This window comes from Rhineura floridana, chromosome 6 (genome assembly GCF_030035675.1).
Source record: "Rhineura floridana isolate rRhiFlo1 chromosome 6, rRhiFlo1.hap2, whole genome shotgun sequence".
Taxonomy (NCBI): Eukaryota; Metazoa; Chordata; class Lepidosauria; order Squamata; family Rhineuridae; genus Rhineura; species Rhineura floridana.
Window position 1 is genome coordinate 9623984 of NC_084485.1, and position 25201 is coordinate 9649184.

A 25201-nucleotide genomic window follows, 5' to 3' on the forward strand; every position below is an offset into this window, starting at 1 on the left:
GGTGTTGAGATAAGCAGAGTCTGAGTAGGCATGGTACTGCATACCACCCTATATAAACAAACGATGGAATAGTTTTCCTTGAAGTGACAAATCTTCTCTGGACTGAACCATTCAGGGATTGCATTTTAACAAACACCATATAAAATTAGTATGTCTCCCTGACATGCTAGTTTTCCATCTAGAGGGATTAAAACAAACAAAAACGGCGTAGCATTCAGTCAGGAGAGTCCCATCTTCTATCTGAAGCAGTACGGCCCAGACCCAGGTTGAAGAATGGGCCTATGGAGTAACACTAAGAGCCAGCATATAAGAGGAGCCAGTACTCTGCTCCACTGAGTACCATCGCAAACACTAGTATGGCCACATCCACACCAGACATTTATCCCACTTTAAACAGTCATGGCTTCCCCCAAAGAATCCTGGGAAGTGTAGTTTGTGAAGGGTGCTGAGAGTTGTTAGGAGACCCCAACTCCCCTCACACAGCTGCAATTCCCAGAGTTTGCTAGGAAGAGGGGCTCACTGTTAAACCATTCTGAGAATTGTAGGATCTGTGAGGAAAATAGGAGTCTCCTCTCAGAACCCTTCACAAACTACACTTCCCAGGATTCTTTGAGGTGTTTAATGTGGAATAAATGTTTGGTGTGGACGGGGGGAAAAGTGCTGCTAGTAATAGGCAATACGTGGCTGTTTGCTCATTTCTTAAATGCATGAAGTGTCGGATCTAGGTTTTCTTTTCTTTCTTTAATCACATATATATCTGCTGTGGCTCCACCCCTAGTTACCAACTCGTCTTGTTGCTAGGCAGTAAAGATATCAATTCTATCTACCTCTCCATACATTTCTTTAGAGTTCTGGTGCCATTTCCTCAATTTTTATGATATTAAATGGGTTGGCATGGTTGCTCTAGTCTAGTGTTAAACAGCAACATATATTGTAAATTGTGTTGTTGGTAAAATAACATATGCCGTTTAGTCATAGGTACTCTTACGTGAGAGTAACCCCCCTTTAACATTTAAAGCACTAGTATACCACTATTGAATAGTCATGGAGATTCCTGGGAACTGTAGTATGTTACAGGTGCTGACCTCACAGAGCTACAAATCCCAGCACCCTTAACAAACTACAGTTCCCAGGAGTCTCCACAACTGTCAAAATGGTATAATAGTGCTTTAAATGCATGGCGTGGATATGACCTTAGTGACACTTAACTCTGCGTGAACATGCAAAAGATCACATTGTTAATATTTCTATGAGTTTCTTGTGGAGTCTGAATGTCCAGATTTAGTTCATTAATACTTTCAGCTAATTTTGCGTAATTTAGGACAATAAACATTTTCAAGGTTTTGTTTTTAATTTTAATTTTATATTTAAGCTTTGGGTTATTGCCCCCCCTTCTCTCTCACACACACACCGAAGTATTTCAAATATTATTAGTAAACACTCTGTTATTTTTCCTGTGTGTGTTTTTAAAAACATGTATGCCAAGTTACATCAGTACCTTGCATTAAAATGCATGCTATCTCCCTCTTTTTAACTTTTTTATCAGAAGTGCAATTATTATTATTATTATTATTATTATTATTATTATTAATTAATTAAATTTGTATCCCGCTCTTCCTCCCAGCAGGAGCCCAGGGCAACAAACAAAAAGACTAAAAACACTATAACACATCATGAAAACAGACATTAAGATATATTAAAACAAACATCTTTAAAAACATATTAAAACAAAACATCTTTAAAAATATCTTAAAAAAAAAGCTTTAAAAACATCAAAGCAATCCCAACACAGACACAGACTGGGATAAGGTCTCTATTTAAAAGGCTTGTTGAAAGAGGAAGGTCTTCAGTAGGCACTGAAAAGACAACAGAGATGGTGCCCGTCTAATGTTTAAAGGGAGGGAATTCCAAAGCTGTATAGGGCTTTGTACACCAAAACTAGAACCTTGAACTTAGCCAAGTAACTAATGGGCAGCCAGTGCAACTATTTCAGCAGCAGGGTGACATGCAATTGCTGCGCCACGACCCTCTCTATCACACTGCTTAAATAGGGGGTATTTGCAACCAGGCGGTAGTTGTTACAAACCAGTGGGTCCAGGGTGGGCTTTTTCAGGAACGGTCAGATCACTGCCTCTTTCAGGGCAGCTGGAACCACTCCCTCCTGCAACAACACATTGACCGCACCCTGGATCCACTTGGTCAAACCCCCTTGGCAAGCTTTAATAAGCCAAGAAGGGAAGGGTCAAGAGGACATGTTGCTGGCTGCATCATTGCACGCACCTTGTCCACATCATCAGACTGCATCAACTGAAACCGATCCCAAGAAGTTGCAGCAGACATTGCACTGGAACCTCACTGGGGACTACACTGGATGTGGACAGAGCATCAAGATTGCTATGGAGGCGAGCAACTTTACCCTCAAAATGCCTTGCAAACAATTCACAGTGGGCCTCCAAAGAGTCTAAAACTCCATATCCTGCAGCTGACGTCAACAGACCCCTGACAATACAGAAAAGCTCCACTGTACTACTTGAGGATGCGACAGTGGCAGAGAAGTGGGCCTTCTTCGCTGCCTTCACCACCACACAGTAGGCACAGCTATGTTGTTTTACTCGTCTCCGATCAGCCTCACAGCACATCTTTCGCCACTTGCACTCTAGCCATTGTCCAGCCTGTTTCACTGCGCTTAGCTCACTGGTGTACCAAGGTGCAAACCGGGCTCCACAATACCAGAGAGGGTGCTCAGGGGCATCTCTGTCAAAAGTTCAACACGCCTCATTCTAGAGCATGACATGGGCTTCAACAGAGTCACTTGTTCTATCTACTCGTACTCAGAACCCCCCCAGGGCATTAAGGAATCCTGAGGATTCCATAAGTCTCCGGGGGTGAACCGTCTTAATCTGTCCACCCTCCCTGCAGCGGAGGATTGGAGCTGTAAGTCTAAATTTCACCCAGAAGTGGTCTGACCATGACAAAAGGGTGACATTCAGTCCCCCTCCATCTCCAGACCACCCCTTCCTCCATCTGGAGCAAAAACCAAATCTGCCCTATGCGTCAGGCTGGTGACAACTTGAGATAGCCCCATGGTCGTCATGGAGGCCATGAAGTCCCAAGCCAGAACACTAGAGGCAGCCTCAGCATGGACATTGAAATCACCCAGGACTATTGTTCTGGACTCCTCCAATACCACAGCCGAGACGGCCTCCATCAGCTCGGTCAGAGAAGCTGCCGGGCAGCAGGGTGGGTGGTACACTAGCAGTAACCCTAGTTTACTGTCTCCTTGGCCCGACATCAGGTGCAGACCCTCACAGTCACCTCCAAGACAGAATGATTTCCTGATGACAGAAATGGAAGTTCTGTAGACCACAGCAACTCCTCCCCCCTGTCCCTGCGGTCTGTGCTGGTGTTGCACTGAGTATCCAGGTGAGCAGAGCTCACCCACCCAGGTCTTGGTAATGCACACCAAATCAGCACCTTCATCCATGATCAAATCATGGATGAGTGTGGTCTTATTGTGTACCCATCTGGCGTTAAACAACAGCACACACAGGCCAGTGGGCAGAGCAGATGAGCGACGAGGAACCCATCCATGGGAGGAGTGGGAGCAAGGAACAAGGTGTAGATAGCCTTACCTTCAACGTCTATGGTAGCTCACCACCTCCCCATGGCTATACCTCCCTATACCCATGATCACTGAAATTGGGGTGGCATCACCCATGTTCTTCCTTACTAAGACTCCTCCTAAAGACCTAATAGGGACCCAACAAGAGTCCTCCAACAAAATCTACCTGAACCAGTTATCCTAGTAGGCCTCTGAGAGAATTGGGAACAGTCAGACCCACTCAGTATGTTTCACACAGGGCACATCTACTCCCCTCCTGTCTCACACCCAGGGAGGGCCAGCCTTCTGCCAGTTGCAGACTCTCACTCTGAAGGCACCTGGCGACTTTCTCCTATCGTTCAGTGTGATGTTCCTCTATTAGTGTATATATGGTAAGTGCTGTTTGTATAGGAGATACATGGTAGGTGGATGTGAGGTGGAAGGGGGATGTGAGGTGGAAGGTGAATGTGAGGTGGATGTTAGTGGGTTGTTTTGGTGGGTTTATGAGAGGAGAGTGTGGAGTTCGGATTAATACTGAGACCAGTACCTCAGGAATAGATGAAACCATATGCTTAAGTGCCTTTATAAAGAAATCTTGTTATCTTTGTTATTTAATAAATACTTTTGGTTTACCAAAGGCCTGATCCTTGGCTGGGGTTTCACAGACCAGAAGGGAAGGTAAGGTAAATACCAAGGCTGAAGAGTGACAAATGGTGGCAGCGGGGAAGGGAAGAATAACACCACAAGTATTCAGAGCAAACCAGGATTATCTGCATTGATACAAAGGGATTGGGACAACTTAAGCACGCAGTCACAGAGGTAACCTGATAGAGAGACTCAGGCAGAGTCTCTGGGAATACGGGTTATAGGACGTGACTGGTGGTGCTGCCTAGCAGGGGGATCTGTTGAGATCTGTGCTAGAGCGGGGAGAGAAACCATAAAAAAGGACAGTCCGGACTGGTGGAGTCCCTGGTGGTGCCTAGTGACAGGCAGTAGCCACGAGCAGGTAGGAACCTGACAGGGAGAGCCAGGGAAGGACCGTCACATTCAGTTCACCGCACAGGCTCTCACCCTGCACAGGAACTACACATGCGCCATACGCCCTCCCCACTACCAATCTCCTCTAGATTGGTTTTTTAAAAAATAGAAGGGGGTAGCGCCCTCAAAGGCAGATCCGCTGCCCAAGGGCAGCTGGGCTTTTATGCCCCCTGACCCAGTCAGGAGCTGATGCAAGAGGCTGCAATATGTACGTTCACTAATGCTAATTTTTAAAAGGAGGTATTTGAAACTTCACTTGCATTGGTTTTAACCTTGTCCTCTGGAGTAACAAGCTCCATCTTCTGCATGACAGCCTCCAGATATCTGAGGATAGCGGTCTAGTCTCGCTGTGATATTTCTTCTCCGGGATAAACATACATAAGAATGTAAGAGTCCTGTTGGATCAGGCCAGTGGCCTATGCCTATCTAGTCCAGTATTCTGTTCTCACAGCAGCCAAACAGATGCCCCAAAGGGAAGCCAGCAAGCCGGACCTAAGCACAACAGCACTCTCCCCTCCTGTGGTTTCCAGCAACTGGTCTTCAGAAACATATTGCCTCCAGTGAAGGTAGAACATAGCAACCAGGGTTAGCAGCCACTGATAGCCTTAACCATGAATTTGCACCATTCCTCAAAGGACTTCGTTTCCAGACCCATCCCAATCACTCTCCTCTGGGCATGCTCCAATTTGTCAATGCCCTTCTGAAAATGTGGCACCTGGAGTTGGACACAGTACTCCAGATTTGTCCTGCCCAGCTGTGCAAACTAAAGTAGAATATTACACTGTGTTGTCTGGACACTATGATTCTATTACTGCAGCCCAAGATTGCATTAGTCTTTTTAGCAGCTACATTGCATTAAAATGGGACATGGAAACTGAACTGCAAACTAAAGAATAAAGTGGGGGCAACGAATATTGCAGACTTTTCTTACAATCTTGCTGCATTTTCTGCATCCTAATAAAGAGAGATTAGATAGTTCAGGCGCATGTGTGAACTAACTCCACAGTGTTTTTTTAAAAAATGCAAAAGTAAGACCAAGAACACCCTCTAACTATAAACTATAGCAAAACAGCAGTATGCAGGCTGCAGCCCTACAACTCCACAATCCCCTTTACGCAGCAACTTTGGATATATTGAATATAGGGGTGGAGAATTCCAACAAAAATTGAAACAGGAGCAGAAACCAATCCAATGAATACAATTAGTGTTCACTGTTGTTGTTTCAGTCCACAAACAATATACAACAATATGCAATTTATACTATTTTCCTCCCCAATTTGCTTTGCCTTTCCTTTGCATAGGCATGAATAGTGTCAAATAACATAATGATAATGTAATTAATTATGTAAAATTTTGCCATACTGGACAGTAAGATGAATTGTTGGAAACCAAACTGCAGTGGAACAGTAACAGCACTGCATGTGACAAACAGAGGACGGGATGGAAAACAATGACTTCTTATATCCCACCTTCTGGCCAAGGCCCCCAGAGTCGTGAGCAGAATTTCTCTCAGCTTTTCATTTTTCCAATCTTAAATTCAGTTCCCCACATTTCCATATAAACTGGGATTTTTTTTAAAAAGGGCCCCATGAAAATTCATCAACATTTTAGCACAAATTTCCAATGAAGTCATGTTTGCATGTAATTTTGCCTAATAAACACATTTCTACAAAGCGTGTTGTCCCCAATATTTGCATTTTTCCTAATGTAACACGTTTTTATATATTACTTTCACTAAAGCACTGTCAGTGGGTGGTTCCCTAGACCGGATGGAGGGCATGTGGCCTGCTCTTGATGGGGTTGCATTCCCTTTGGAGAAGCAGGTATGTAGCCGGGGGGGGGTACTCCTGGACCCATTACTGTCTCTTATTATTATTATTAATTTCATATATACCCCGCCTTTCTTTTCATGACTGAAACCCAAGGCAGCTTACATATACTTCCTAGGCGGTCTCCCATCCAGGCACTGGCCAGACCTGACCCTGCTTAGCTTCAGCAGGGAGCTGGCCTTATGTGCCTTCAGACCATAGCCTGGGGCCCGGTCTCTTGAGGCTGTAGTAGCCTCAGTAGCAAGCAGTGCTTTCCATCAACTTTCACTTGTGCTCCAGCTACAACCCTTTCTGGACAGGGATAGCCTGGCTTCTGTTGTCTATGCTCTGGTATCCTCAAGGCTAAATGTAAATGTACTGTCTATTCCGACTTATGGCAACCCTATGAATAGGGTTTTCATGAGGCTGAGAGGCAGTGACTGACCCAAGGTCACCCAGTGAGCTTCATGGCTGTGTGGGGATTTGAACCCTGGTCTCCCAGGACATAGTCCAACACCTTAACCACTACACCACACTGGCTCTCCTATCCTCAAGGCTAGATTACTGCAATGTGTTATAAGTAGGGCTCCCCTTGAAGACAGTTCAGAAACTGCAGCTGGTGCAGAGTTCAGCAGTCAGATTGCTCACTGGTGCAAGATGGTCTGAGCACATAACACCAATTCTGGCACAACTGCACTGATTACCAGTTAGTTTCTGGGTTCAATTCAAAGTGCTGGTTTTAACCTATCAAGCCCTATACAGCTCAGGACCCCAATCCCTCAAGGACCGCCTCTCCCCATTTGAATCAACCTGGAGCCTGCATTCATCATCTGAGGCCCTTCTTTGTGTGCCCTGTCTCTGAGGGAGATGCGGAAGGTGGCAACACGAGAGTGGACCTTCTCAGTGGTGGCCCTCCACTTATGGAATGTTCTCCCCAGGGAGGCACGCCTGGTGCCACCACTACCTCTTTTTAGGTGCCAGGCAAAAACATTTCTCTTCTTCCAGGCATTCAGCTCCTAATTTTAGACGGCCTTTGGATGGCTCTTGATGTTGTAGCCTCTTTTAGGGGGTGAGTTGTTCCACTGCTGTTATATTTATGTACTATGTTTTTTTTTACTTTGTTTTAGTTTTTATACTGGCTTTAACTTTTTATTGATTGTAAGTCACTTTGTGTTCTCTTTTGTGAAGAAAAGCAACTAACAAATTTCATAAATAAATAAAAACAAAATATACGCACTTTTATTCACACTTAAGTATATTCACTTTTGTACACATTGCTTGGCTGGAAAACAAGACTGCAAAATTAGGAGTTGTGGAAACGTCTAAGGACGGCTGTGCTTTGGTTTGCATATTGTTCTGGAAAGTGCAAATTTAGGTAGATTTGCCTTTCAATGCAAACGGAATCAAACTTCTCCCTCCACCCCTAGCAAGTACTACAGCCTTTCCCTAGCTAGGGAACCTTTAGCCCCATCCCGTGAATGTCTCCGAGTTTCTGCCTTCCCCTTCATTTCTGAACAAAAGTCTAGCAAAGGTGGAGTGCAGAGTTTTGCTCAGTCCAAACAGAAACCGCAGGCATGCCTGTTGGCAGAGATTTTGTAACAGGAGTGTTTAAAGGGTCAGGGAATCATTGTAGAAGGTCCAGAATATAAATACGGGGAGGCAGATATGTTTAAAGTTATTGAATTGCATTATGTCTCGTTGAGCAATTGGACAGAATACTCCTGCGTACTTTTCATTAAGCTGGTTTTTTTAAACAGCCTGGCCTGGGCTGATGGGAGTTGTAGTCCAAAGCATCTGGATGACACCACGCTGGGAAAGGCTGGTCTAAAAGCTTCTTTTTGTGTGTGAGTGTTTAGTGAAAGCTGAAAATTCAGAAAAGAGTCTGGACTCTCTTTTTTGGGGGGCGGGCTAGCTGCAGCCCTTTCACAGTACAGGATTGCTGATGGATTATCATTACCTTTACACACACAAAAATCACTTTCTGAGGACACAACAAAAGCCCATTTAACCAAAGTTCTCATCTTAAACCTATGGCCAGCCAGATGTGCTAGGGAAGCTCGCAGGTAGAGCATGATGGTCAGCAATCCTGTCAGAGGTATACAGTGTCTGAACGCAGAGGTTTCCATTTCTGGTTATTGCTAGGCAACAGTATCTCTAGCTTCCATGGACTTACTTTTCAAAGCAAACCTATGGCAGTAATACTCATAACATGTCTATGGCCACATCCACACCAGACATTTAAAGCAGTATTTTACCACTTGCAACAGTCATGACTTCCCCCAAAGAATCCTAGGAGCTATAGTTTTTTAAGAGTGCTGAGAGTTGTCAGGAGACCCTTATTCCTCTCACAGAGCTATAATTACCAGAGAGGTTTAACAATCAGTCCCTCTTCCCAGGGAACGTTGGGAATTGTAGCTCTGTGATGGATAGGGGTCTCCTGACAACTCTCAGCACCCTTAACAAACTACAGTTCCCAGGATTCTATGGGGGAAGCTATGACTGTTTCAAGGCGTAAAATAGTCCTTTAAATGTCTGGTGCAGATGTGGTCTACATGTTACCAGGCCCAAAGGTATTAGTGTGTATATAAAGCCCTAAATGATTTTGGATTCAAATATGTAATTGAACGCCTTTCTGCACATCAGCCATCATGAACACTGAGATCAACTATGGAGGCTTTGCTTGCAATCCCACCAGCAAATGTTATTCACCATGTCGGGAAGTGGGACAGAGCCTTTTCAGTGATTGCACCCCAGCTCTGGAACTTCCTCCCCCTAAGGCAGGGCAGCGCAATCTTTTTCAGCCTCAGGGCCACATTCCCTTCTGCACAACTTATCTAATTTGCATTTTCTGAAATATGGAAACCAAAACGCAGTCATCCTTCGAAATTCTCACTTACCTGAATTTTGCAGTGCAGTTCTCCAGTCAAGTAATGTGTACAAAAAGGCATATAACAGAGTAAAGCCTGCATAAAAATGTATATGTTTGTGAAGATAACATACAACAATGCATTATATAAGGGAAAATTGCTTTGCAGAAATGTGCATGTTATTTATTTATTTATTTATTATACTTGTATACCGCCCCATAGCCAAAGCTCTCTGGGCGGTTTACAGTAACTAAAAACAAATACAATTTAAAATACATCTTTTAAAAAACAATTTAAAACACAATTTAAAAATTTAAAACAATATAAAACACATGCTAAAATGCCTGGGAGAAGAGGAAAGTCTTGACCTAGTGCCGAAAAGATAACAGTGTTGGTGCCAGGCGCACCTCGTCAGCAAGATCATTCCATAATTTGGGGGCCACCACTGAGAAGGCCCTCTCCCTTCTTGCCAGACTCCCAGCTTCCCTCGGACGAGGCACCCAGAGGAGGGCCTTTGATCTTGAACGTAGTGTATGGGTGGATTCGTATCGGGAGAGGCGTTCCATCAGGTATTGTGGTCCCAAGCCATGTAAGGCTTTATAGGTCAAAACGAGCACCTTGAATCGAGCTCAGAAACATAAAGGCAGCCAGTGCAAGCGGGCCAGAATCGGTTTTATATGTTTGGACCGTCTGGTCCCTGTTACCAATCTGGCCGCTGCATTTTGCACAAGCTGCAGTTTCCGAACCGTCTTCAAAGGCAGCCCCACGTAGAGTGCATTGCAGTAATCTAATTTAGAGGTTACCAGAGCATGGACAACTGATGCCAGGTTATCCCTGTCCAGATAGGGACGTAGTTGGGCCACTAACCAAAGTTGGTAGAAGGCAATCCATGCCACCGAGGCTACCTGAGCCTCAAGTGTCAGAGATGGTTCTAGGAGAAACTCCAAGTTACGAACCTGCTCCTTCAGGGGGAGAGCAACCCCATCCAGGACAGGTTGGACATCTACCATCCGGTCAGAAGAACCACCCACTAGCAGCATCTCAGTCTTGTCTGAATTGAGCCTCAGTTTATTAGCCCTCATCCAGTCCATTGTCGCAGCCAGGCACTGGTTCAGCACATTGACAGCCTCACCTGAAGAGGATGAAAAGGAGAAATAGAGCTGCGTGTCATCAGCATATTGATGGCAACGCACTCCAAAGCTCCGGATGACCGCACCCAACGGTTTCATGTAGATGTTGAACAGCATGGGGGACAGAACTGACCCCTGTGGAACCCCATACTGGAGAGTCCAGGGTGCCGAGCAATGTTCCCCAAACACCACCTTCTGGAGGTGAACTGCCAAGTAGGAGTGGAACCACCGCAATGCAGTACCTCCCACTCCCAACTCAGCCAGTCTCCCCAGAAGGATACCATGGTAGATGGTATCGAAAGCCGCTGAGAGATCAAGGAGAATCAACAGAGTCACACTCCCCCGTCTCTCTCCCGACAAAGGTCATCATACAGGGCGACCAAGGCTGTTTCTGTGCCAAAACAAAATTGTTAGACAAAATTGCATATAAATTGCGCACAGTAGGACAAATTAATATAAAATGCTGACATATTTTCATGAGAACTTTTTCTTTAAACATAAAAATGTAAGTCACGCTGCAGTTTCCTTGGCCACAGACAGATGGCGCTAATCAAACTGTAGCACGTTCCAGTCACGCTGGGCTCAAGGCCGGGGGTGGGGAGGACAAGGAAAGAAGGTGAGCAAGCACGCAGTGGAAGGAAGGTGAGTAACTGGGGGGGGCAGCCCAGCCGCACTATGCTCAAAGCTAGGCAGGTGGGAAGGACAGGGAGAGAAGGTGAGCAAGTGCACATTGGCCCAGTCGTGCTGGCCTTAAGGCTGGTGCAGGGGAAAGGAACAGGAAGGAACACAAGCAAGCGGGTAGAATGGGAGGCCTCAGCATCACTACCATGAGGACTCCCTTTCCTCCAAGATGTGTGGCTTTTGCTCCCACCCTGTAGGCCAAATGTCAATCATATGACACAATTGTGATGTCATACGGTGGATGGGAGGGCTGCCCCACCCACCTGCCAAGGTTGGCCCACAGGATGGGAGAAAAAAGGGTTCCTCACCCCTGGTTTAATGAGTTAGTCTGGGGCAGTTGGCAAAGTCTAAGGGTGCAGGGATTGGTGAGGAGTTGGGGGCAGGGTTGGTGAACCATGCAAGCAGGGGCAAAGCCCCTAGTTTTTTAAAAAATTGCAAACTGATGTGAAGAACTGAACTTAAGATTGGGAAAACGAGAGAAACTGAAAATATCCGCCCATCCCTAGCTGTATGAAGAAACACTTTCTTTTAGTCTGTCCAAAACCTGCTGCTAGTATTAACCAATCAGTTTTACTGGGTGATCCCTGATTTCTCCTGCTTTGACAGGCAGGAAAATATTTCTCTGCTCACCCCTTCCATGCTGTTCATGACTTTCTAAATGTCTAGCCAGTGCAGTCCCAATCATCTGCCAACTAAGCTGGTAACTCCTGAAACGAGTAACATGCCACGCTGCTGAGGGAGAACAGCAAGTATGCCATGAGAAATAAATGCATTAAATAGCTAAAAGTTCCTATAAAGCCACAGTAGCCATCTATGGAGGAAGCTGCCCGCTACAACTCTGCATGATATCCTGCTCTGCTCTTGTCTCCCTCTAATCAGCTGTGGCTGGTAGATAATTATACTATGTGTCTGCCTTCAATCACTCCTGATGCATTGCCACAGCAAAAGCATCTGCCCTCAAAGGATGGTCCCTGTTGCATCTCTAAATGAATTGATGCACCAGACTCATCTTTTTCTAAACAGCACACACCCAGGTTTCTGCTCATGTAGAAAACTCAGGGATTGGGTTCCTCTGAGTAATCTGTCTGTACTTTTTTTACACACTGCAAGGTAACTTTTTCATGCATAAGCGAGCATGCCTCCAATTTTAAATTCAGGGAGACAGATCTGTTCTCCACTTTCAGAAACCTGAGAAACACAGAACTAATCTAAGCCATAGCAGTGGGATAACCTTTTCTTCGAACAGAAGATGCTCTGTCCTCTACTACCAACTTTGAACACTACTTCCAGATTATAAGAGCAGAGGAACAGCCCAGCTGGGTCAGGCAAAGGGTCCCACGCAGGGGCACTGCAAGCTATTTAATCGTCCAGCAGAGGAGCACTGCAAGATACTTAAATCAGGGCACATGCCAATGACACAAATTTGCATAAATGAATAGAGTGCTTCTGGGCAAATTAAGATATTGGGAGGTTGGGGTCTCACTGGCACAGCACTTTTAGCATGCCCATCTACCCTGAAACAAAGGGCCCATCCATACCTAACTACAAACTCCACTTTTTCCATATTCGATTGGTGGCTTCGAGACCCACACATGTCGTTTGTAGCCGGATTATTGTGAAAACCCGATTATCAAGAGTTCATATGTGCGGACATTTTTTTTTCTTTGCCTCACCATTGAACACTCCCCTAAGTCCACCCCTTTTCAATGATTGGTTCATAACGGTCATTTGTTTTTCATGCGCCTTCTCAGAAGAGCGCAGAAATATTTTTTTAAAATTCCCACGCATGCGCAGGTTTGTGGATGAGCTATTGGGTGGGAAGAAGACACGGGGCTGGCATATGACGGAGGAATGCCCTTGGGCCACCTATTGCAGGAAAGTTCGCAGCATTGTGTCAGGATGCATGGACGTTAATGCGATTGATTATCGGTTTAGGAAATCTTATCGTTTTTTCAGTGGTATTTCTAATGCAGATTTGTGAATGCGAAAATCCGTACCAGCTTGCAAGGTCATATGGATGGCCGTGAGTTAATGAGGACACAAAGCTATAACACTGCAGATTACACAGTCGCATGGATGGGCCCAAAGTGAAAAGAAATACAGGGGTGGTGGTAGCAGGAGGAACAAAAGATCTGGGGCCAAGCACAGAAGACCATTTCTCAGGGTGGCCAGCAAAGTGGCTTGCTGATCAGGTGGGCAACACGTACATGAGATCCCGTCCTAGGAAAGAGACTTCCATACAGCTGTAGAGAGTCAGAAAGAGAGAAGGATGCTCTTGACACCCTGACGATGAGACAATCAGCCGCCCTGAGTGCCCTACTGTAGGGTAGAAGGATGGGACAGAAATATATTAAATAAATATTTTAAATAAAATAAATAAATATTTTGACACCTAGTAATCAAAAATTGTCTCATTAGAGGCCAGCACCCAAACCCAAAACTAGGCAAAGCTACACATGGGACGCCAGGTGTGTTTCTGGGAGTTCCACACACATAAATCACATAAGGAGCTGGGAGTACACACGCAGCAGAGTGGGGTGGGACTGTCCAAAGGGAGCAGAATGGGGTCCTGCAGCACTTAACACCCTGCAACACAGTGGCAGCTTGTGGCTCCATGTCAGTGGGGCAGTGGAATCCGAGCTGGGTTTTGGTCCAAACTTTCGAGGAGCTGTCCAAGGTGCTGAAAGCTGCCCCGCTGACATGAAGTTGCCAGCTGCCAACTGCTGCAACATATCAAACATGCCCAGCCCTGCTGTATTTGGGACAAGCGCCAGGTTTTGAGAAGTCCTGGGCAGGCTGCCTTCTGCGGGCTCCTCAGTATCAACATCTTAAAGAGGCTGCCCTGGCCCTGACGCACGCACATCAGAGGCAAGGCCCTGCATCATTCAGATGGGAACACCAGCAAGACCTGCACTGTGGGTCCGACTTTCACAGGCTCTCACCCGGCATCAGTGCTGTCCACAGCGCCAAGCCCACGTGCTCAGGCTCACTGACACCACAATTGTAACTCTGCCAGCCCCACTCCTGAAGCGCACATTTGCAAGATAAAACATAGAACCCCAGGAAGCCCCCTTATACCGAGACAGGCTCTCAGTCCATCTAGCTCAGTATTGTCTACACTGACTGGCAGCGGCTCACCAGGGCTTCAGGCAGGAGTCCCTCCCAGCCCTACCTGGAGATGCCGGGGATTGAACCTGGGACCTTCCGCATGCAAAGCAGATGCTCTGCCACAGAGCTACGGCCCTCCCCTACAGGACGAGGCTATTTACAGGGGATAATCACTGGACAAGAGAGGGATTATCAAGCTTTCCTTTTCCTGCTACTTTCCCCCAGCAATCTCTCCATCTGAGTTATCGTGCATGCGCGCACAGGCACACACACACACACACACACACAGAGAGCACATTTATTTCCAGGCTTGGAGGGGAGAAAGTGATTGCAACAGAAGGGTTAGTGATGTGAAAGCCTGGAAATTTGAGGTGGGGAGAGGGATTCCAGTTTTTCAGAGAGAGAAAAAAAGAAAACAATTGTGGAAAAATAGGGGGGGGACATGTTTTTTCCAAATTTTTCCTTTTGGAAACACCCCTACACTAGGATTATTAAGCAAACAAGGGTTTAAGAAGTTGATTGCTGTCGCATCAGCAAAACTATTTCCTAACCTCCTCTAGATTTCTACAATTCCCTCCCTTTCTTTCTATGCAAGATATGTGAGGTTGGGTTTGTTTGGAGTTTTTTTGGTAAGTTTCCTAAACAAAATGTCTCGGACATAGAACCTTGAGAGCTATATTCCTACGCCCACACAATGCAAAGCCTGGATTAAATTAAAACTGACTCTTTTCTTGCTTCCGCAGGCATTGCATTTTAAAAAAAGATGTACTGTATTTTGAATGGAACAGATTTCGTGCCCAGCACTTTTAAAAGGATAAGCTTTAAAACGGGTATAATTCCCCTCCATCAGTGCAATGGGGAATTTGTTTGTGCATTCAACGATTTGAAGAATCTTTTTTCAGGGGATTAACGACCACCGTCGCTGGCAGCAGGCATAGTAAGCAAATGTGAATGCACAATAATGATAATTTCAAAGGACACTAAATGCTATTGATCAATCATTTCTGAAAAGGACTGAAAAATCCCTAACTTGAGCTCGAGAAGCAAATGTTCAGCAACTAACTCTACCCTATTTATTCTTTTCCAAAATCTTTCTGGGCAGATAACCCAGAGACTCCAGTGAATAGCTGACCAGGGGATTCAAGCCCAACTTTGCCCAGGCTCACTCTGTATTCTTGGGTTAAGTTAGCATTTCTTTCGGCCTCAGTTTATCTGCCTGTGCAATGGGAAGTAACAGTGATCTACCTTCCTAGACTCTTAGAAGGGCAAAGACAGTCTTGCACTTAAGAAATTAAACCACGCTATTTGATCAAGCTACAACATCCCCATACAACTCTGGGCCTTACCACTGCAAGACATGCAAAATATTCCATCCTATACCTCAAGTTTAGATGGATATACCCTTGCAGACTTGCTTTCCCCCCAATAATACAGCCTTGCCAATACCAGGATCCCAGCTGTCTTCATCACCACATATTACATTATGATCTACTTACATGGTGCCATCCATCCATGTGACACTTTATTGTTCATATGAGCAAAAGAGGAGAGAGAGAGAGAGTCCCTGCCTGAAGGAGCTTACAAAGAGATGTCAGGATAACAACGGATGAATGAAGGCAAATGCAGTTACACATTAGAAAAGCCCAACTCGATCAAACCCAAAAGTCCTTCTAGTCAGGGCAGGCGCCAGACATGCCAGGATCCTTGGGCACCAGCTTGCCCTGGGCCCCGGAGTGCATGCTTGCACACAACATGCGCGCACACCTACCTGTCTATTTCAGGAAGGGAGCTTCTTCCATCCGCCCATTCGCTGGCTCAATCTCTCCTGTCTTTTGCGGCTGCACAGGCTGCTTCGCATGCGCATCGCTGCCATCAACCAAGATGGTGGCGGAGGCTTCAGCCCCTTAGGGAAACCTTGGCTGCCATCTTAGTTAATGGCAGTCCTGCGCGCACAGCCCACACAACTGCAAAAGACGAGTGATGGGTAGGCAGAGCCAGCAAATGGGCAGGTGGAAGAAGCTCCCTCCCTGCAATCTGCAGCAGCTACTCTGCTGCGGATTACAGAAAAGGAGCACTACTCCTCGCCCACCCTATCAAGAGGCCCCTCAGGGGCCTCTGTGGCTCCAGGGGCCCTTGGCCAGGGCCCGACCTGGCCGCCCTTTGGGACCGGCTCTGCTTCTAGTCCTGCTTCTACTTTCTTCCATTGGCCAATCAGGTGCTTCTAGGAAACCCTCAGGCAGGGCGTAAAAATAACAACCCTCTCCCCACCACCACCGATGCTCCTCAGCACCTGGTAGGCCTAAGTGCTTTGAACAAAATGTATACAAGGTGCACCAATCAAATAGCTATGAGTGACAACAGCTAACTGGAACCCATGTTCAGATGCAGTCTACAGTGCCGTGAAAAAGTATTTGCCCCGTCTGATTTTCTGCATGGTTGCATATTTTTGGCACTGAATGTTACCAGATCTTGGAGCAAACCTAATATTAGGGAAAAGGGAACGTGAGTGAACAAATAACCCAAAACGTGGATATTTCATTTATTTATTAAAGAAAGTTAAGCAACACCCAATTTTGTCCAAAACACTTAGGCTTGGATAAGAAAGTTGGGTTTTAAGGAAAAGGTGGCAGCATGCAGGCACCACGTGGCTCACCACTCAACTGGAAACAAACATGTTTCATTAGCATCCAAACTGCCAAATAAGAGGGGGTGGAGACTGGTCCCCTATAACCCCACAGACTCTTCCAACATCTCCTCTTTCAAAGCCTGCAGTCCCTGTAACCCACGCACGGTAAAGGAAGGGTGGGAGCAAAGAAGCTGTCTTGCACCACCGAGTTCAGCACTGCCTACCTACACTGACTGGCAGCAGCTGTCCAAGGTCTCAGGGAGGGGACATTCCCAGCCCCACCTGGAGATCCCAGGGATTGATCCCGGGACCTTCTGCAAGCAAAGCACCTCCTCTACCACTGAGCTGCACCTCTTCCTCTAAAAATAAAGTAAGACTCCAGACCTCATGGGTCTAAATTAAGAGCTGGTTTAAAGAGAAGCCAGGCCATTGTTCCATTTAACTTAGTATTCTCTACAAGCTGGCTGGTAGCCGGTCTCAAGGATTTCAGTCAGGGAGTCTTTCCCAGATGTGGGGATCGAACCTGGAACCTTCTGCATGCAAAGCAGTTGCTCTGCCACTGACCCAGAGCCCTTCCCGGCGCCAGCCTGTGTTGGTGTTCCCTTCCAGCTTAGAGCGGGCAATGTGGGTCGCACTTTCTCCACAGAAGCCTTGCTGCTGCGCTGAGCACAGAAGCAGCCTGAGGCAAAGGTGTGGGCCAAAGACATTCCCACACGCTCTGGAAGCCAGACACCCCAAAGGATGCTACCTGCCTGGAAGTGGCAGAAGGCTGCACACCACCCAGGAAGGCCCAAGCCATTTTTGCCGGCCCAGAGAACAGATGCATTGCAAAAAACAGAGCAGTGCATTGCCACACTGCCAGAGGCCTCGTGCAGCACGACTCAGTGTGCTCACCTCTTCACCGGCAGTCCTAAAAACACTGGCTACTCAATTTGGTGGCTTGTGCAATCATGCGCTCCACGCAGTTCCCATAGATTAAGGAGGGGGCCCAACCCTTTGGGTCTCCTGCCTGCCTTTGATCTGCCAATGAGGGCCGCATGATTCAAACTTCAACTCCTCGCTCCCGTCTAGGACCAGCCACCCTTGACCTTGACCTGACCCACCCTTGACCTTGACCTCTGGTCACAGCTTCTAACTTTCCAGCTGGCGGTTGCCTCACAACCTCCAACTGACCTGCTCAGGTAGGTCATGAACCTGCATCACCTGTGCCTCACCCACCTCTCCACTCTGCGCCACTTTCCACAAGCATTTAGGCTCCAAGGCAGCTTCCAAATGTGTGTCTTAGGGAAGGGGGGAACTCACACCACCTGTTGCTGCCAGGGGCGAGGCTGCTCAGTCTGGACAGACACGCTAATCCACTTCCAAGGCAGCAAAAGACTTGCAAGCTCTCAAACCTCCCTTGCCATTTCTCTTTTCTACATTTCCAGGAACTCGTTCGTCTTTGCTATTTTTTTCTGCCCCGTTGAAAGACTCCTCTTCCTTCCCTCTCGCAAAAATAAATAATTAAGCAGTTGCAGGGGTGGGGAATGCAATGAGGTTTTTGTAGTGTTGTTGCTGATTTATTTTTATTTTTTTTAATCTTGCAGGGAAAGAGAGAAAAGAGGAGGAAATCAAGGGCAACAAAACCAAGACATTAAAAAACAACCCACCACCGCCCTGCGACCTTTTTCTTCGTGCATGGGATGGGGGGCGGGGTGCGATAAATATCTTCCTCTTTGGGGGCGCGGGGGGGGCGCCGGAAGGCATACAAAATAAATAATTAAAAACCCCAGGAAAAGCAATGAAGCAAAATGGCGACTTTTTATGTAGAAGGAGGCGAGAGCAAGAGAGGAAGGAAGGAAGAGCGAGGGATGGGAGGAAAGCAAAACAGGGAGAGAGGAAGAGAGAAGTGGGGGGAAATCTCTCTCCCCCCCCCTTTGCTCCAGCTGCACTCCGCGAAAGGAAGCTGGGCAGCCCCTCGAGGCCGGGCAAGGGGGGCGACCGGGCGGAGTAAAAGCCAGGCTCGGGGTGGGAAAGGGCCGGAGCCAGGCAGGGCGAGGCGAGGGCTGGGTGGCGACAGGGGGACCCCTTACCTCAGCGCGGGCGGGCCGGCGGGCAGCGCGCTTCTCCCTCTCTCTCTCGCTCACTCGCTTTCGCAGGGCCCCCCGTGCCGCCGCCGCCGCGATGCGCGCAGCCAAAGCGCCACCGCCCCCGGCGGCTCATGCGCGAAGACCCCCCCTCGCTCGCCCGCACTCTCTCTCTCTCACTCACTTTCTCTCTCTCTCTCTCTCTCTCACACACACACACACACCGTACCCCCGCCGCCGCTCCACTCCTCGAGCGCTTCCTCCTCCTGTTCTCCTCTTCGCTACCTTTGACAGTTTTACAGCTGGGGAGAGGAGAAGAGAGGGAAGCCACTTGCAACTCTCGCGTTATTCTTTGGCTCGTGCAACTGCAACGAGGGATCGGGACGGGGGGACGGGGGCGCGCCGGGGTGAGAGGCGACGGGGAGTTGCGGGGAGGGGAGAGATGGGACGACGTCCCCTCGGCAGGTGCGCGATCCAGAAGGCAGCCTGGCGGGCTGAGGAAGGCGCCGGAAAGCAGCCAGGCGCAGAAGGGGGGGGGCTGCCACTGTTTTGGTTTTCTTATTTAATGGTTTCCCATTGCGGGTGCCACCCATAGACTTGACTCTTTTGTTTAGCCCAGATAATCGTCTCGGCCCCCGCCATGGTCCCTCCATTAAAATGTAATGGAGATTTATTTATTTTTGGCGGGGCACGTGAGGAATACAGCACTGGTGCAGGTCTGCAGGAGGAAAATCAAACTCATTGAGATTTTTTAAAAAATGTTTTCCTTAGGTAAAGAGAACTACATAGGAAGCTGTCTTCTGCCTCAGGTAACCCTCTTTTGCCCATGGAGGACAGGATTGGCCACTGACTGGCAGCAGAAAATCCTAGAGAATATCTGCCAGAGAAAGATCTTTCCTTTCACCTGCGAGGGCCGTACCTCAGGGGCAGAGCATCTTCCCTGCGTGCAGAAGGTGCCCAGGTGAATCAACATCTCCAGGTAGCCTGAAACCAGGGAGAGGCATTGCAAGATGGACCAGTGGCTCTGACTCCATATTAGGCACCTCCTTATGTTCCTACCTGATGATCCTCTTAACTAGAGATGCCAAGGAAGAAGGCAATGAACCCTTAAAAGGGACCACTCCTTGGCACACGAACAGATCCCTTCTCTTGCCCAGGATCCTGCTTCAGGGAGCAGAGGCCTCCTGACAGTGGGCAATTCTATCATTAGATGCATAAATATCCAAGCTTGTGATGCGCGTGCGCAACACAGGGTGACTGATGTCACGTGTGAATCAGCGTTTCCCAACCTTTGGGTCCCCAGATGTTGCTGGACTATAGTTCCCATAATTCCTGACCATTGGCCATGCTGGCTGGGGCTGATGGGAGTTATAGTCCAGCAACATCTGGAGACCCAGAGGTTGGGAAAAGCTGGTTCTAGAGAAAGCCTGGCAGCTAGGGCTGGGAAGGAGTCAGTGGTTGTGGTCCACATTGGTACCAATGACATGAGGAGAGTAGTGGTACAGTTCTGGAAGCAAAATGTAGGTGGCTAGGTAGGAGGTAGAAAACCAAATGCTTCAATTTAGGTTTCTCTGAAATGCTACCCATTTCACACACAGGGCCAGCTGGACAGGAAGAGTTGAGTGTGTCAGTGTGTGAATGAGATGTTGTGTTGGGAGGAGAGGCTTGAATTTGTTGACATTGGGAAATATTTTGGGTCAAGCCGGCCCTACATAAGAACGTACAAAAAGCCCTGCTGGATCAGGTCAAAGGCCCATCTGTTCAATCATCCTGTTCTCACGGTAGCCAATCAGATGTCACTGTCCCTCTGAAGGCTAGTTGCTTGGAATCACGAGTGGAGAGAGTGCTGGTGGGCTCAGGTCCTTCCTGTAGGCATGGTAGTTCTGTTTCAGCAAGATTTATTCTTCTATATGCTTGGTAAATTTTTCTTTAAAAATGCTTTCCACCCATTTTCCCAGAACAGACGTTAAGCTAATCAGTAAGTTTCCTGGATCCCACCGGGATTCCTTTTTTAAAACTTGGTGTTGCAGTCCTCACATACAGAAGCTGATTTCAGGGACAGATTGCATGTTTTTATAGGAAATCAGCAACTTTGCATTTGAGTTCTTTAAGAACTCTCTGGTGGATGCCATCCATATTTGTGAGTTTTTATTTTGTCAGTAAGGGCTAGAACTTGGTCTCCTGTCACCACTATTTGCCTCAGTTCCTCAGAAGTTAGTTCATGCACTATATCTTCCACTGTGAAGACAGATGCAAATAATTCATTCAGCTTCTCTGCAATCTCCTTATCCTCCTTCATTACATCTTTGACTCCCTTGTCATCCAAGAGTCCAAATACCTCGTTAGCCAGTCTCCTGCTACACATGTATTTAAATAATGCTTTGTTTGTCTTTGTATTCTTAGCAAAGTGCTTCTCAAATTCTTTTGAGCATCCCTTTTTGTCTGCTGCTTGCATTTCTATCGCCAAAGTTTTTTTCTCCTTTTTTGTTCTCCTCATTTGGAAAAGACTTCCATCTTCTAAAGGAAGCCTTTTTGCCTCTAATAGCTTCAACCATGCAGGCGCCCTCTTGGCCTTGGTGGTACCTTTCTTGATCTGTGGTCTACATTCTAGGTAAGCTCCTAACTGTGTGGTTTTAAACAATTTCCAGGCATTTTGGAGAGACTTGACCCTTTTGACTTTGCTTTTCAACTTCCTTTTTACCAGTCCTTTCTGGGAAGTTTCCTCTTTTGAAGTCAAATGTGACTGTGTTGGATTTTATTCCCCTTTGGCCGTTTGCACTGCTACCAAACACCTACATAGAATCATAGAATAGGATCATAGAATATTAGAGTTGGAACAGGCCTATAAGGCCATTGTGTCCAACCCTCTGATCAATGCAGGAATCTAAATAAATGTATACCTGACAGGTGCCTCTTGAGTGCCTCCAGGATTAGAGAGCCCACCACCTCCCTAGGTAATTGGCTCCATTGATATATCGCTCTAACAGTTAGGAAGTTTTTCCTGATATTTAGTCACAATCTGATTTCCTGTAAATTGAGCCCATTACTCCATGTCCTGCACTCTAGGACGATCGAGAAGAGATCCTGGCTGTCCTCTGTGTGGCAACCTCTCAAGTACTTGAAGAGTACCATCAGCACTCTTCTCAAGGCTAAACATGCCCAGTTCTTTCAGTCTGTCCTTATAGGGTTTTGATTCCACTCCCCTGATCATCCTTGTTGCCCTACTCTGAACCTGTTCCAGTTTGTCTGCATCCTTCCTAAAGTGCAGTGTCCAGAACTGGACACAGTACTCAAGATGAGGCCTAACCAGTGCCGAATAGAGGGGAACCAATACTTCACACAATTTGGAAACTATACTTCTGTTAATGCAGCCTATCATTTTGCACCAGGTCCTGAGCATCACTTAAGATTAAGTCCAGGGTTGTCATGTGGCTAGTTCCATGACCAACTGTTCTAGGGCACAATCATTTAAGGCAGAGATTCCCAAACTGTGGTCTGTGGGCTACCAGTTCACAGCGAGCTTCATCCCGGTGGTCTGCGGTGTGTCTGCAGATTTGAAGATGGGATCTATTTTATTGAATATTCATATTGATTTTACTTGTATTAATTGCTTCTTTTATTTCTTATATTGTATTTCATTCTATTACATTGTATTTTATTAGAAAAAAGGTAAGTGGTCCACCAAGACGCACAGGAATTTTCAAGTGGTCCATGGGGAAAAAAGTTTGCGAACCACTGATTTAGGGTATCCAGAAATTTTACTTCCTTCTCATGACTGGAATACACATTATATGTGAGTGTATATGTGAGTGTAGCTGAAGTTATTATTAGTAGTATTTGATTTATTAGTCGCTTGTTACCCGTCTCCAAGTGACTTACAATTTTGTTAAAAACTAAAGTAAATATAAAGTAAATATACCATACCATAAAACCTATTACTACAGCATTCCCTCTTTTGGATGCCTCCTTCATCTCAAGATCTCCCTGAGCATTTTGGTCAGGGGGATGATAGCATGTCCTCAGTACCAAATTACTCTTGGGCCTGGTATCACGACCCACAATGATTCTGTGGAGGTCTTTTGGGATTTCTACCTTGTTTGACGTACAAAGTGATACCACCTCCAGTACACCCTTCTTCTAGACTCCTCTAGACTTTGTATCCAGAAATAAACATGGCCAACTGGTTCTTTCCATTCTACCAGGCTTCTGTTATGCATGCTATATTTGTGTTGCCCTCCATACTTTCCAGGTGTTTAGAGCACAGTGGGGATGACCTTACCTTCTTGTTACTTGTCTGCAGCATCTGGTGGTATTCAAAGCTATACTATCCCTGTATATGGAGGATTCATTTAGAAAGGTACTGATAGACCTGACCTCTATGACTTTGTCTAATGCTTGAGGGCAATTTGTTGGAATGTGGTCATCTGTACATTAAATGGCAATAGGTTGTTTTTATTTATTAGGTATAGTTATCCAAATCTCAGGGCTGGCAATAAAATATGTGTACATCTGTCTCACAATAGCCCTGAAAGTTAGGCGGTTGTTTATTTCCCTTTTTCAGGTGAAGAACTGAGGGTCAGAGGAGGTGGCTTGCCCACCCTGACCTAGCTTTGTAGGAGGGTAGATGGCTGCTGACACAGCCAAGATGCGTCAACCAGCTCTGGCTTTTCATTTAAAGCAAGGACAAATGTTGCACATCACCAATATCCTGCCATGATTATAGCCTGTAGGGGTTTGCTGCATCCAGAGGGTGCACACTGGTTCATTTAAGTTTGTTCATCAGACTTAATCCTCTGCCTGCTCCCCTCCTGCCTTCTGGCTGATGTTTCCTCCCTGAAGCACACTAATGTTGTTATCCTCAGGGGAACCCTAGAACATGGTGGGTGTGGGCGTTTTCAAGGAGAGCTTCCAAGGCAGAGGAAAATTCCCCATATTGAGTGATGAGAAAATGGATGAATATGGTGACTGCACCCAATAAAACAACAAAACCCCTTCATTTTTAGTGTATTTATTTTTATTTAACAGGATTTATATACTGCTTAATACTCTTTAAGTGATTCATATAAAATATACATTAAAATTACAAATAAAACCAGATGTTAAAAACAAGTTGGCCTATTTCCCCCCCCCAAATAAATTCATTTTTAAATATATACATTCTAAAAAATAAAACTACATATTAAAATGCATTTCAGATTTACTTGTTCCAGATTTACAAAAGTGTTAGCAGGTGCTGAAAACAGTGCAGCAAAAGCACCTGCCTAATTTCAGTGGGCAGGTTTCAATTCCAAAGTGTAGGTGCTGCCACACTGAAGGATCAAGTCCTCCTCGCAAGTGGAAGTACCTGGAGACGTATTGCACAGCAAGCTGTTGAATGTCAAGCAGCTGAATCCTATATATGGTTACTAGAAAGTATGGCACACTGTGTTCAAAGGGGCACACTCCCAAGTAAGGAAACACTGGCCCTCCACCTTCATTGCCAGTTGTGATCTGCCAGCCTTTAAGAATAGAGAGGCTCTTGAGCCTTCTTCCTGGCAATCACAGGGCTAGTTGAATGGAACATGCATGAACACCACTTGAGGTTATATCAGAGATTGCTCATTCACACATGCAAGTCCCTTCTCAAGACTGCAGTCACTGAGTGCCAAACATTCATGTTTACCATTTCTGGGCAAGGTCATTGAGCGAGTGGTGGCCAATCAGTTGTCAGCGCATTTGGATGAAACGGATTATCCAGATCCATACCAATCAGGCTTCAGGACTGGACATGGAACAGAAACAGCCTTGGTCGCTCTGGTGGATGATATGAGGAGGGCATTAGATAGGGGAGAACTCACATTTCTTGTCCTCCTGGATCTCTCAGCAGCTTTCAATACCGTCGACCACGATATCTTGCTGGATCGTCTGGAGGGATTAGGAATAGGAGGCACAGTATTACACTGGTTCCGTTCCTTTCTCTCCGGTAGACAACAGCAAGTAGCATTGGGTGATGAGGTTTCAGACCCTTGGCCCCTCAACTGTGGTGTGCCACAGGGTTCTATCCTTTCTCCCATGCTATTTAACATTTATGTAAAACCGCTGGGAACCATCATCAGGAGGTTTGGGCTGCAGTGTCACCAATATGCGGATGACACTCAGCTCTACCTCTCATTTAAGTCCTCACCAGAGTCGGCTGTGGAAACCATGTCCAAGTGCCTGGAATCTGTGAGTGGATGGATGGGAAGAAACAGGCTAAAGCTGAATCCTGATAAAACTGAAGTACTGCTCGTGGGAGAC

The 25201-nt window shown here is 46.4% G+C and overlaps 1 protein-coding gene across 3 annotated transcripts in view; it reads right to left on the reverse strand.

Annotated features, from left to right (window-relative positions):
• The window catches only part of ZNF512B (zinc finger protein 512B), a 74254-nt gene extending 55012 nt beyond the window's left edge, over nt 1–19242 (reverse strand). For 2 of the 3 annotated variants that reach the window (XM_061630975.1, XM_061630973.1), the window contains exon 1: nt 18932–19122. The gene's annotated coding sequence lies outside the window, so the exon portion shown is untranslated. Of the gene's footprint in view, nt 1–18931; nt 19123–19154 lie in introns of those variants that run through there. The other variant, XM_061630974.1, reaches the window with a different exon arrangement.
• Between the last annotated feature and the right edge of the window lie 5959 nt (nt 19243–25201).